Source organism: Haliaeetus albicilla, chromosome 3 (genome assembly GCF_947461875.1).
Source record: "Haliaeetus albicilla chromosome 3, bHalAlb1.1, whole genome shotgun sequence".
NCBI classification, from domain to species: Eukaryota; Metazoa; Chordata; class Aves; order Accipitriformes; family Accipitridae; genus Haliaeetus; species Haliaeetus albicilla.
In genome coordinates, this window is record NC_091485.1 from 72,750,312 (window position 1) to 72,764,980 (window position 14,669).

General features: G+C 37.3%; 1 protein-coding gene across 4 annotated transcripts in view; it reads right to left on the reverse strand.

The window, feature by feature from the left end:
- Window positions 1-14,669, reverse strand: part of TRAPPC9 (trafficking protein particle complex subunit 9) — a 522,448-nt gene that overhangs the window by 473,648 nt on the left and 34,131 nt on the right. The window lies entirely within an intron of this gene.

Below are 14,669 nucleotides of genomic sequence, written 5' to 3' on the forward strand. Positions count from 1 at the left end.
TTGGCTTTCATTTCCTAGTGTAAAACAGTCAATTACTGTATTCGAAGAAAGCATGCTGCCACTTGCAAAAAGAATTTGTTTATAGATTTGAGTTGCATTTTTATTTCACAGTGGAAGCTCAGCATGCTTTCCGCGAAGACAAGGCTAAAACAAGACATTTTTCTATGCTGATATTGGATGAAATGCAGTTTAAAACATGCTGCTGCCAAGCCAGCAGTTCTATTACTTTTTACTTGGCACCACATCTCAGCTGAGATGCTAAAGGAATCCACATCAATAGGACATATTAAGATGCACTCATGATGCAAAAGAGCAAGAGCTGCATGATCTTGCCTGACAGCCACTTCTGAAAGAAAATGTTGGAGCCTTTCTCTGTTGACTGAGCACCTCTGCTACCTGACCTCTGTGGTATGAATGAATGATACAAATTTCTCTACTTAGTCAAATTTGCAAAGCCTTATAGTTGCCAAAAACCTGCTACAGACTGCTACTTTCAAACAGCTCTGAATTCTAGCATCTGCCTGGCTGTCATCATATTTTGACACAATCACAAACTGCACAAACCTCCTGGGAAGATCTATTCAACTACTAAGTCTCCCGACCCATAGTTTAGAAGACTGACTGTGACTGAAACAGTTACCATCGGTACTTATCTTTCTCTTTGCAAAGAAGAGATAGGAAACAGCTACTCTTGGAGGTCTTTACCCACCTAGTGCCTTCATGCTTGTATACCTCAGCAGGAAGGCATTCAACACTTGATCCTTTGACCCGTGAATTCACCTCAACCGCTTTAAAAGCCTGCACTGCAGCTGGAAACACTACTGGATACTTGTGTAGGTATTACAGAGACTCATTTATTGAGTGAGAAATGATGGACTATTTCCTCACCTGGAATAACTACATTCATTATTATTATTTTTTTTCCTACAGTTTCTCTCCAGACTCATTGAAAGATCAGGATCATAGAATGGCTGCAACCAATAAAGCTGAACAAAGCCATAGTCAGTATTGCCACTCAAGCACATACTTCTCAGTTTGTTTAGCATAATCTCAGTACAATTTCCCCATTGCATACCAAATTCTTTTCATTATGTTTTTTTAGCTGCTTCTGACAACTGAAAATTTTGCAAGTCCACCAATATTCTTGCTATTTTTTTTGCTTAACTACTTCATGTCAACACCACGAATGTTGGTTTTGTCCCAGAGCTGCTTAAAAACTTCTTCTAATATGAGAACACAAAAATCTGAAAGCTTCAGTTGCACAGTTAGAAACCATTTGTGACTGAAAGCTCTAAATGTGAAAAAGAAAAGTCTTTCTGCTAGTTTCACTATAATGTGAAGCAGTATTTCACAATAATGGAGCCATTGAAAAATCAGACCTGGACAGGAAAGAAGGTCAATTATAGACTAATATTTTTAAAGCACTTCAGTAACTGTGATTTAACAGTATCACACAAACAGCCTTTCATGCCTTGGCAGATAACAGAGAAAATTAGAAGAGCACAGTTGCTATAACTGTACAATTTAGCTCTTCAATACTTGAAGAAATTTAAAATATCTGTACTCGGTCACTGTGACAGTCTGACAAATTATAGTCAATGTCTCAAACATTCATTAAAGAACTTTGGTAGAGAAGAAGGCCTCTGTAGAAGCGCTGGAGTTGTGTGAACAGGACAATGTGGCCGGAGGAGAGGGCCCCACGGAGGGTGGGACCGCGCTTCTCAAAAGCAGCAATTCCTTATCTTCAGCAACCACGAGAAGGAGCACAGCATAAGCGCCTGGAGGAGAGGGCCCCACAGAGGACAGGACTGCGCTTCTATCTGAAGTGGTCATGCCAGCAGGGAGAGAGAGGCAACTCCCCAATGAACCCCCAAGCTCACCGACTGACTCCAGAGAACCCCGGGAAGGTGAACTGCGCGTCGAGACCACCGACTATAAAAGAAGGGAGGATGAGTTCTCGGCGCGTGCCCTCCAGAACTGGATCTCTAGACTGGCTGGACCAATGCTGGACCCAGGACTAGTGAAACCCTTTTCTTTTCTTTCTTTCTTTCTCTCTCTTTTTTCCTCTCTTTTCCCCAGTCCCTATGCCTCATCCTTTTAAACATAAACCATTGATCAAGTATGAGACTAGGAGTGGATCTCGCCGTCCCTGGGCTCCTTTTTAGGAGTCCAGAAAGCAAGGGGGTCTGCTCTGAACCTCATGACTCAACGGGAGGTCTCTCCTTCTGACACAGTTTCATGTTCCTTTTTCCGCTCCTTTTTCTACACCTCCCTTCTCTTGTCAAACAACGGTTTAATGACATGATGCAAGGTTCATATTGATAAGTTCACTTATACTTGGGCAAGGTTAGCTTGGCTGAATAAATGTTGATTGTTGTTTGAACTCCCCTGGTGTTGTTTCACCTGAATTCTGACAAAGGAAATACACAAACCCGAGTCGCTCCAACTTTGGGATGCAACAGTCTCAGTCACTACCTATTAAAAACTAAGTCAAATATTAAAAATACAACATTTGTTCTCTGGCAAACAACTGGTTGATCTGGTTTTGATGAAGTTGTGTCCCCTGCAGAACAACCTACAGCAAGGTAAAATGAAGAAAGGGAACATTCTATGTCTGACCTGCCAACTACACTGGAAGACAAACAGCTTTCTATTTCCTTATGCAACTTGCTAAAATATTGAAAAAGGAAGTTGGGAAAGAAATAGCTAAAAGCCTTCTAACTTCAATTTTCCCTTGGTGATAAGCCCAGAATCAACATTTTAACAAAAAACCTAGTACCCAGGGGTTTTTGTGCTGGCTGAGCTTTTCCTTCCCCCTTGAAAACAGCAAATAATGTTCACAAAGGAGAAGTCCGAGGAGACCTCCTGCAGCAGTCAGCCCCTGAGAAGTGGCAGACAACTGGCCTACCCAACTCTCTCAGGAACAGAGTCAAACATCTCTTTGATAAGTTACTAGTAACACGTAAGAAGACAGAAAAGTCAGTCTGACAGCAGAAAAAGCAAGAGAAACAGTAGTTTCTGCACCCAGAAACACAGATACTTCCTTCACCAAAAAAAAAAAAAAAAAAAAAATTTGCTTGGTGAGCCCTCTTACAACTAGGGAAGAAAATAAGTCAGTGTCTGCTGCCAGGGAGATCTTCAGCATCACCCTGCCATCAAGACACAGTGTGTTCTTTAAACTAAAAAAGAATTTCAAAAAGGGCACAAAATACATTAAGACCCTCACAAAAGCTGAAGTAGAAATTGAGTATTCATAGACAGTAACCACTACAAACTTTTTACCTTGAAGTTAATCACTAGATTATAGCATGTATGCAAAGGTCTTCATGACCTTTCAGGTAGTCCCTCAACTCAGTTTCACATAGATGCAGATGGACAGTAAGACATCACTCTTCAGTACCACAAGCAAGCTAATGTTCTAAGTGAAGTGCCTTAGCAAGACTTGCATGATCAATCCACTAATTCAGTATTTCAGTTGTTTAATTCAGCAGAACTGAGCAGATCTCCTCTAATTTGCAGGCAAGCAGCACCTGTTTTTCCGTTACATTAAGTCTGGTAGGTATTAGATGACAGCATTTTCTACCGTTTTAGTAAACAGCATCTCTAATATTTTTCTGAAAAATACATGGAGCAAGTAAACACGACTTCAAACTGCTCAGAAATCTGATACTTGAACAAGTTGCTTTTAAAGCAACACAAGGAATGCTGGGTTTTCACTCCAATATTCTCTACTGCAATAAATCTCAGCACTTTTACCTAAGTTTTCATACTGTCCTGAACAGCTACATTTCAGACTCCTACCTATATTCATTAGGTCATCAGTTAGACAGGAAGCACGTGCAAGCTGACTGGCCAACTGGATGACAAAATGACCAAAGCGAGTGAGAATTAATGGTCTTTTTTCCCCTCTTTTAGGTCTTTTGCCTCCTCAGGGCACTGTTAGGGTCTACCTTTTCTACGTATAAACAACCGTCATGAGACTGGAACAAAATTTACAAGTTAACATCTCTGATCTGCCCTCCACACCATGTTTTGTCATAGACTCAAAAGCTATTCTTATGGGGAAAACCAGAGAGGCACCGACAAACCACATACTACATGAATCCTCTTTCTTTGAGAAATCAAAGAAAATAAATCTCTGAATACAATGGAGACTAAAACTAATAAAATTCACAGTTTGACATGGAAAAGAGCAGGAACAACAAGAAAATAATTAATCTATGCTACCCACAGAGATAGACCCACTTTCATGAACAGATCATCATGAACAATATCCAAGAAAGTGGCTCCATCCATAAAAAGATGAGAATGAGAGCAAAAGGATTCAGTTATTTGTTGGGTAACAACTCATCTTTGAAAAAGAAATTATCAGCTTTATTACTAACTTGGGGTGGGGGGGGGGGGGGGGGGAGATAATCTTTTCAACATAGACAAAAAGAAGAGTTACGTGTGTGTCAGAATAATGTTTTCTGCTTTTAAGATAACCACCACAGAGATAGAATGAGGAGATTGACTAAACACACCACAGTCTTCTATGACAAGATTTTTAGTAATTATATAAAATGTGTACACATCAAGTCACAGCCAGTTTGAAATTCACAGCTATCACAAAAATATTTTTAGATAAAATCTCATGAAAAATTGTCATAGCTGAAGTCAGAGTTCAGAAACATGCCATTAAAATTTTGGTATCTAGTTCTCCACCATATCTGAAAACTTCAGATGTCTGTGTACTTTGAATACTACAAAAATATATTTTGTACATACAAAATCAGTATGTAAAACACTGAACAATATTAATCATTTTTTCATGTTACAAAATACCAGAAGACCTACCTCAACATAAAGTGGAGCAAATTAAGCATAGATAACTTACATGATAAAAAAAATTAAGGACTGCTGCAAAGCTGCTTCTGAGCAAATTAGGCTTTGTAAAAATTTACAGATAGAATGGGATAACTTTTAAACACATCTGATTTTGTATTTTGGGTGGAAGAGGCACAGAGACAGAAGATGGCAAGAACAACACGCTCATTTCTGTAGGACATTTTTTTCCAATATACTGTTATACAAAGTCACAGGAATTTGGCCTGAGGGGATTATCATGATTGAATGTTTCAATGCCTCCACTAGTGATACATAGAGAAGAGACTCTTGCTTGAGAAAAGGACAGTTTAATTGTTTAAAAACCTAGACAGTTGGCTGAAAACTTAAAATGAAAGCGTCAGCTCTCTCTACTAACACATAGTTGAGTTTTCCCATCCTTTTGAAAAAAAAATTTCTTCAGTATCACTCCTAGACCTTACTCTTCTTTTCTTAGCACATCCAATCATACTCAATGGACGTCATGTGGGGAGTTCACCAAAGTACATGGATGACCTTTTTTAAACATGGATATTTGTTTTTACATATAAAGAGCTACTTTCAGTAGCAGCCTTGATTCCAGTGCCTTCATTTGGATTTAGGCTAAAGAGAGCAGTATTGAGTCTGTTAAGTGTCCTAAAATTCATTCAAATGTTAGTAACATAGCTTCCTTCAGTGCAAAAATATTAGCTCTTAAAAATACAGCACAAATTCTTCATGTCTTTACATTGCCAATTAAAGTATGTCTTCCCCAAACTAATCTTTTTTTTTTTCTGGAACACAAACTTTGCAACTTGTCTTCATTTGAACACTTGTATCTCTTCCCTCAATTAATCAAATCAGGCTTCTTCAAAAATCAGAGGTAACTGCATGAAGATAGGAATTTTGAGCTAAAGCTCAGAAACTTCATTTTGTTCATGAATGATTTAAAACAAATTAATAGGAAACTTCTGTCATAAAGAAATGTACTGTTTTACTGTAATAACCGATCTTCTGTTTTACCTAAGAATTTGGATATGGTGTTGACTGGAGTTTTTCTCTGTACCTCATCAACATCCAAGTCTAAACAAAGGTAAATCATGTGTGAAAGACTTTCAGGTTTGTTTATAATGCTAGACAATTTGGATCAGTCTTCATTTTATTCACAGTACACTATTTTTTCTTTCTTATAACATATGACTAAAAAAATGTTGGTCTTCATATTTTGTGCTATGCAAATGAATTTAAATCTTTTATCACTGTTGCTACTTTACTTAGTCCCATTTATTTATTCCACTTAAAAAAAAAATTCACTGAATTCGGATCTGAACTAGAGTTATTCAAGAAACACAAGGATAAGCAGATTATTATTTGAAACAGGTAAACATGCATAGGTATTGTGGTTTTCCTCTTAGCAACCTTCACTTTCTACATAGTCTAAAAGACGTGTATTTCAGGAAAATAAATTACACCTTCTTAATAAAGCAGTTCAAGTGAAGTTATTTAATAAGCCACTTGTCTCTAGAAAACACCAGTTCCAGAGAGAGATTTTAGAAGAATAAAACAAGCTCAGAAGAGTTTTACCCTGCTGCTACTATTTTGATTTTAAAAAAAGAAGGGGGGGGGGGGGGGGGTAAAAAAGCAGGGAAAAGTGTTGCAGATAAACAACTTCCAGGAACAAGAGCACATAACAGCACTGAAGTTTTATAGTACACAACTGAAGAAAACACAGAACTAGATGAAAAGCAGCAAAACTCATGGTACCATGATGAATAAGAAGAGCTAAGTGGCTTCTAAGCAGCTTCCTCCCACATTCATATACAACCTCCTAAGTCTTTTATTACAATATGTCAGAAAGCATTTACATTCAAGCTTTTCTTGATATATTCATTCTTATACTATGTTGTGCCACTGCTATACATCGAACACATGAGGTGACAAGTCTGTTCAATTACATTTTTTTTATATATATACACACACAAATATACTTTTTTATATATACGTACACATATAAGATATGGCACCATGCTGAAGCTGTAAAAAGATTCCCAATTAATGGCTAAGAACCTACCATGCTTCTATAAATATTCCCTGGTAATTATATTGAAGATTTCAGTCTCCATCCTGAAATCAGTTAATTTTAATATTATAAGACCAACCAAACTAGCTCCCTTTTGAAAGATTTATTGGTTAGGCAAAAACAACTTGCAGGTACTTTGTCAACTAAAATACAATGCAGTGCATTAAAACCAGTTCATTAGTGCCAGTTAAGTAAACCTCACTTAAACTCATAATTTTACATCAGGTTTTAATTTGCATTATATTCTCTGCTCAGTCTGATTAAAGCTTCATTCTTTTCAGCCCTTGAAATCAATAACTTCTACCTTTCCAAAAATTAATTTACACCCTATACAGGATCCTAGGGAAAATGCTGTCTTAATTTAAACACAGCATTCAGGAATAACGTTCCTTATGACTACAAAACATTGTGAAGTGCTGACAGGCTATGTCTATATTATCAAGTATTGCAGCATAAAAGGAGAGAAGCTGTAGAGCAAAGCAGCTGGTGCCTACATTGCACACACTTCAGGGGATTACTTGTGACAGCCAGCACAAGCAGACCTTCTAAGAGAAGGTTTCCAACACAGGATCTCTTACTTTCCACTCTCAAGAAACAATATCACAATCAAGTCTACTCTAGAAACTCTTTTACATAACCCTGGCTCAGCAACAAATTGTGATATTGCCATTTTTGCCAGTTTCCTAATAGCTTACAACTGTTTGAAAAAACAAAAGCCACATGGCTAATAATCTCTTTCCTCAACACCATAATCTCATTCACTTACTGTTTCTTTCTATCTCTTCTAATCATTAATTAATTAACCAACATACCAAAAAGGTTTGGGATTTTTTTAGTTCAGGAACATTGTATTAACTAAATCACACTCATTTAAATGCTCCATCACTCCTTGGAAAGAAGTCATGCTTCAAAGATGTTCCAACTCCTTCCCAGTAGATCACAATTATCCATACACCTACTATTATTTAACATGGTTTCTTATAATTTACCCAGTACAGATTTACTGAACTCCAGATGGGTTCATAGGATGGAATTCGGTCTACCTTACTTCAAGAGAAGAGTCCATGACTGGGGTCAGGTGCAGACACCTAGTCAGTACTGAGATAGCCATATATGTGTAAAGGGAGAGATGAATCTTGTCAAAAGAATCACTGGGATGGCCAGGATCATTAGGGTGACTAGGATGCAGACATCTACACTGGAGATAAGCCCACCTCAGTGAGAAGAACTTCCATCACTCTCTGAACTCTTAAAAAATGCAGAGATGCATTTGCCATTTGTAATTTTAAAATGAGAATGAAGACAATTTAAGAAATGCATTAATTCCTACTGTTAGTAGTTCAACTATTTAATTTTAAAATTCTTTTAGCATCTTTGAACCTTATCTGGTACCTGAAATTTATTACTACTCATTTTACAGTTCAGATCACTCCCCACCATAAACCATTTTTAATTACACTTTGAAACAATTCCACAGATTTATTCTCAAGGATCAAGCCTTGGAATCTTCCTTCCTAAAAAGAAAGCCTTGATCAAAATTTTCTGATACAGCTCAATCTTCCCTGAGTGTCTCTTTTTATACCTCAATTATGTTTCAGTTCTGGCAGGCTTCCTGCTTCTAATATGTTTGAAGAAGTTATTAGCTTTCATGAGTTCAGCAAGTTACGCCTCAAAATCTTTTCTGGGCTTATGTCGTCCGTCCGTCCGCCCGCCCGCCTCTCCCCCCCCATTTAATTTCTCAGGATTGACATTCCTTTCTACTTTCTACATTTGGACACCACATCCACTTTTATACAGTAAACTTTTTTTTCTCCCCAGTTGCATTTATTTTGCTGTTTAACCACCCTTGCTTTTTTCTTTTATTTATGTGTGTTTTAATGGAGAAGGAGAATACACTTACAGAGAATCTACTATGACATCTTTAAGCAGTCTCTATGGTACCAGCAAACAAACATACCACTCCTTTTACTTTCTTCCCATTAGCTTCTTTACTTTTATGTATCTCCTCCTTTCAAAGTTTAATACTACTGTCAAGGTGGTTTGTTTATTTTAAAATCAGGCCTTCATATTTGTTTATCCTACATTTTATTTCTAATAGTTATAATCGTGTTTCTTGTGACCTAAATATGAACAACAGGAGGAAAAAAAAAAAGAGGAAGAACACTATGGCAATAGGCAGAAGGGACGGCAAACAGGAGCAATGGCGACCAACCATTTCAAACTAAAAAAAATGAGCTAAAGCTCTCAAGAACTCTTGTTACAGCAGTCTAAACAGGGAAAAAATGATAAAGTCATAGCAAGACATAAACAAGAGAACAGGATATGGCTAGGTGAACATATGGTAACAAGTTGCTCCAGCAGTCCATCAAAACAAGAGGTGGTTTTAAATTATTCCATGCTCTAGAGTAGCAGCAATTATTTATAGGTTTATAGGTTATTCTTATTCCTTTCTCCAGTGAAATGGTATTTAGTCAAATCTGTTTGGGGAAGTATAACTCACCAAGTGCCCATGCAGCTTGATTTCACTTTCCCAGGTGTTTAGGTGGAAATTCAAGACAATGTTTTAAGTAAAGATCCTCAGAAATTGAGTTTGGTCTTTACTGCTGCCAGTCTAGACTTGGCAGAAGGGTTACACTTAAGGGCATTTATACATTCGCTTTTGCTCTAGCTGTCAATTTTTACGAGCCCAGTTTAATATTCTTTCTTATTTCCTATATTTCTACATAGCAATTTGAAATTTAAATAGCACCAAGTGAATGCATATGCAATCTGTTCTATAAATAAAAATGTCTGTAAAATACTGCATAGTTTCCTCTTTCAAGCTGTGAGATAGAAAGGCATATTTCAAGAGTTGTCAGACACTATGTCTGACATCATCAAATTACGATCAGCCCAGGCTTAACCATAATTTCTAAAGATAAACAAGGTTTGGGGATTTTTTTTTTTTTTCTTAGATCAAGCTCATCCCTTCTTTGCAAAAAGCACAGACCTCACCCCGGCAGTTGATATGTCAGCCATCACCTGAGCACAGCAGTCTTGAAAGGAGGATGAAAAGGTTCCGAAAGCAATCTCAGATTTTTGGCATGCAGTCCCTGGTCCTCCAACTACCAACAACTCTAAGCAGTCAAGGCATCAAAATTGTCTGCCCAGCCAACACTGACAAGTCCATCACAACTGATCTAGAGGATGAGGGGAACTGAAATAGCATTCAGCATAAATTTTGGCAGGAATTCTTCATCAAGGGAGGATGATCTCAGCACTGGCTGAGAATAAGCATCTTCTGGAAGATGAGAGATTGTTTTCATGAGAAAACAGCCTGGAGCCAAACTTAGAAACCTCTAAGGTTTGCATGGCATGGATCAACGTGTCATATGATTTTGAAGTGCCAAGTAATAGCCAGTACTGCAGTAGGGATAGAATCCTGCCACCATGGAGTTCAGAATCACATGAATGAAATTTAGACAACTAAGGATATTTCTGAAAATTCAGCTCAGGACCTCTGAAAGGAACAAAAACTTTTTTCTTAGGTAGAGCTATGTTTTTATCATCCCACTGACCAAGTGTAGCCATGGCATGCAGTTCCTATCTGAGATAAACCATAAAAACAACTCCTGACCAAGTAATGATCTCAGGCACTCAATGGTATTTCCTGTGCAATGCCTATATGGAGCTATATAAAGTAGGCATAGTGAAAATCAAAATCCACACACAGAAATCCCTCCTAAAGGAGACTGATGAACTCTGTTGATAAGGTTTGCTTCTGAAGATAAAATACCCAGCTACAGCAAGGAAACCCCTTAAAGTCCTTCATCACATGCAAGACCTCATCTGTCCTCTTGCTGAAAAGTGTCATAACAAGTCTTTCCCTAAAGATTTCATGTTTTTCAGCAGAATCAATGACTGTGGCCAGGGTGATGAGTATCCACTCTGGGGAGGGCATGCCTCTATCAAAGGGATATTTGTAATGAAGCCCAGGGTATAATTTTTAGTTTGCTAGGGCTAAAACAAATTTCTTCATGACATCAGTAGAAAGATAACCAAGCTAAAATTATTAAAAATCTTATACTCAGTGAGCAAAGAAGCCCTGATAACCAGATCTGCAAAACTGGAACAACAAGCGTTTTATTTGCCAAGCTCCCAGACATTTTGTGGTCATGGCCGTGGAACTTAGCCTATTTATTTTTGGTCAGTGCTGCTGCTGAAAAGACTAAAGGCAAAGGTCATCACGGAAAGACGTAATTACATGATATCCACTATTCTGTCTTTCAGGTGTTGAAAGGTAAACATATACATACATGAGAGGCCACATGGTCATTCTTCAGATTGTTACTGAACGTGGTTCTGTTTCTGAAGAAAATATTCATGTTAATCTAGGGAATGATAAGAGCAGGAGAACAAACGTTTTGAGACACCAAAGGCCATGCTAATGCTGTAATAGTACCTGCGCTGACAATCCAGTTGGATAGAGATGCACCTGAAGGGTCCCAAGAGAGCTCAATCATGTAGGCTGTATCCAAAATCAATAACCATGATGGAGCAAAGAAAAAATATGGGACATTGGCATTTGTCTTGTTACCTTTGCCTGCTGACTATCCAGGACCAATGGGTAGAACTGGTGTCAAAAGGCCAACGTGCACCTTCAGTTTAGCCTCCACAATCTAAAAACCCTGCCAAACTGCCTTGGGAACCAACCTCTGTCCTAAAGTCTAGTAACAGAGGATGCAGCTGGAACTAAGAGTGGTATCCAACGATGTAAGAATCAACCACGCGCAGGAATGACAGGAAGGCACCATAAGACGTTTCAGGAAGTACCTCTACATATTGTTCTCTCTATCACCTACTGTTACTCACCTCCAGAATAAAGACATCCAGAACACTAGTCAACAGATGAAAAATGACTGCTGCATGTTTAATGCAAGGCAGAATCATCATAGAATCAGTAGTGTTATTAATTAAGTACACAACAGACAGAGCAGTGGAGATCTCAAATGTGAAGCCTGTCATCTCACTAGAAGGTTGAAAAGAACTAAAGCACAACAACAATCACAGGACAGGAAGATCTTAATGGCAGAGGTATACTGAAAAGCACTGAAAAGGGTATGTTATTTCCCAAGTAATAAAATAGACAAACTTCAAAGATCTTTAATGAACTGAACTCATCCACAAACAAAAAAAAAAAAAAAAAAGGAATGAAGCATTCCTACTTTCATCCCATACCATGAATGATGAGAAAAGGTCACCTCAGTGCACTGAGGTCCTTGCCACCAAAAGCAGAACAGCAGGCATGAAAGTTAGAAACCTACTGAATGTCTGAAAGAATGTGAACTTGCAGGGGTGACAGACATGCTCTCTGTAAGTGGTTTCTGTGTGAACAGTCACATTTTGATAATAGCTGTTTCCCAGTAACTCTGTGTTTAGACAGGCCCTAATAGATGAGCTAACTCAGAATCACTTGCACACATTACAAATCACAGTCCTTTTAAATACTATGGGTATTATCAATAAAGACCCACAATAGAATATTGGGTTTTTTTCCAAGTATCTGACTTTACCCAAATCAAATTCAGTATGAGCTGTACACCCAGTGTTATATTTCAAAAAGCATTATGCAAAAGAGATAGATTTAATTCCAAGCAACTTTGCAATTGCACATTTTAATTCTTATTTAAAGAAAGAGTGATTCTCAAGGGCTTGTTAACATTAAAACATAATGGCTTGAGATTAGACAGCTTTTATGCAGAATTTGGTACCTCTTTTTGCTAAGCAGAAGATGGCATTTTACATATTTATGTAACTAAATAGCTTAATTTTAAATCAGACTCTTCGCTTCCATGTTGTTAAAATAGTGACTGACATCTCCCATTTACTTGATGACACTTTTTATTCAGATTTGCCAGGCTGCATGGTTGGAAATTGTAATTCAAGTAAACATATACAAAAGCTGTATTTTAAAATAATTATCAAGTGTCATTCAATTAAAATATAAGAAAACTTTGTTGTAAACACCAGCTAGTTTTGACTATGCATTTGGGTACCACAAATAAAAGCAAGTGCTTCTAATTAATAGATCTTTCATTGTAACTACTACATCTCATCTTCTGAACTTCTACTTGAAGTGATCAATTTTTTTCCTGTTTTCTGAAGTCTGAGTATCTCAACTTCAACTGAACTAGTAGATGAACAGAATTAGATTAACAAACTAGAACGAGAGAATATTCCTTTTCTGTGCCTAGAAGCAGCTAATCCTGAGACAAAAAGGGTTAGGAGATCAAGTTCCAGTGCCAAATGTTTAGCTGGTAACTTTCTTTCCGCTTAAGAGTTTTCACTTCTATTTATTCTGTTTTTAAAGATGCTCTGCAAACTACCTGAATTTCAAATGCAATTGTAGGATTTAACATATATTATCAATTACAAGCTTTAAAAATATGAAGTTTATTTGATTTAAGAAAAAAACACATTAATGGAAAAACTTTCTATGCAACACAGAAAAAAAAAGAAAAACTTAACATTCTTGAACTCCAGTGCTGCTGTATTACTTCAGATAAAGTGAAAATTACTGTATTACTAATTAAACCTTTAATTGGTTAAGAAAACCTGGAAGTTTCAGTCATGTGATTATCAGAGTTACTAATTACAACACTTAAAAGTTCCTAATCTAAGGGGAACAGTTCACAGATTTAAAATAGTAAGTAGCATAATCCTATGCATTCAAATCATCTTGCTTTCGTCCTTTACCTACAATCCAAGGTTGAAGGGGTTTTGTCGGTTTATTTTTTCCAATGCTAAATGGACCTTTGCACAACATCACATGATACCAATCTCAGAAAACTTACCAAAAAATTACAAGCCAGAAATACATTTCTGGCACTGTCATCCACACTCTAGCTAGTTTGGAACACCACTAACCGTGTCTGAGCAACAAGCTACCAATAAAAGACTTCAAACACTACAGCAAGTTCTATTTTGGATGTCTTCAGGAGAGGAGGAGAAAAACATTCAGCTACATTGCAAACACATTGGAGAACATTTAGTTTGATTTTTCAAAGACAGTAAATATCAGTTATCATAGGTCTTATGAAACTGGAAGCTCTACTCAGACATACAATGTCTGAAGACAAGAAGCACAGAAGTTGCTTCTCATTAAATGTGGACATGCACAGTAGAAGAGTTTAAAACCTTGTCTTCAGCCAATCTTTCCATACATAAATCAAAGAAGCTTCACTAAAAGTCCTGGAAGATCCAAGGACCTTTTGAGAGCAAATAAGGTCTACAGACAGAAAGATAATTTATTCCAGTTTATTAGTTCCTTTCAGTTCCTCTCCTTCATCCACTACTGATTTGATCCACTAAACTGAGGGAATTCACTGGCAGGCAAAGACCTAAAGCTCACCAGCAAAGTCACCAAGGAGACACGTTTGACCATAACTAAAGGAGGGGGAAAAAAAAAAAAAAAAAAAAAAAAAAAAACACTACACCATTTTACTCCCATCCTCTTTATCGTAAACAAGGGACTAACTTTAAAAAAAATGCACTTTCTACCTAGCTTACTGTGAATCAAAAACATTTTTTGAAACCTTTCATCACTAGTTCAATCTCATTAACCTGGGTGATAAACAAAGTTGTTTGAAATATTTTTCCTAACAAATATAATACAAACATAACACAAACATAACAGTTGTCACTTTTTCCTTTTCCAGGTGATTTTGTAAATGCTGTGTGGCCCTCCCCCGCAAAAGGGTCCTCACAC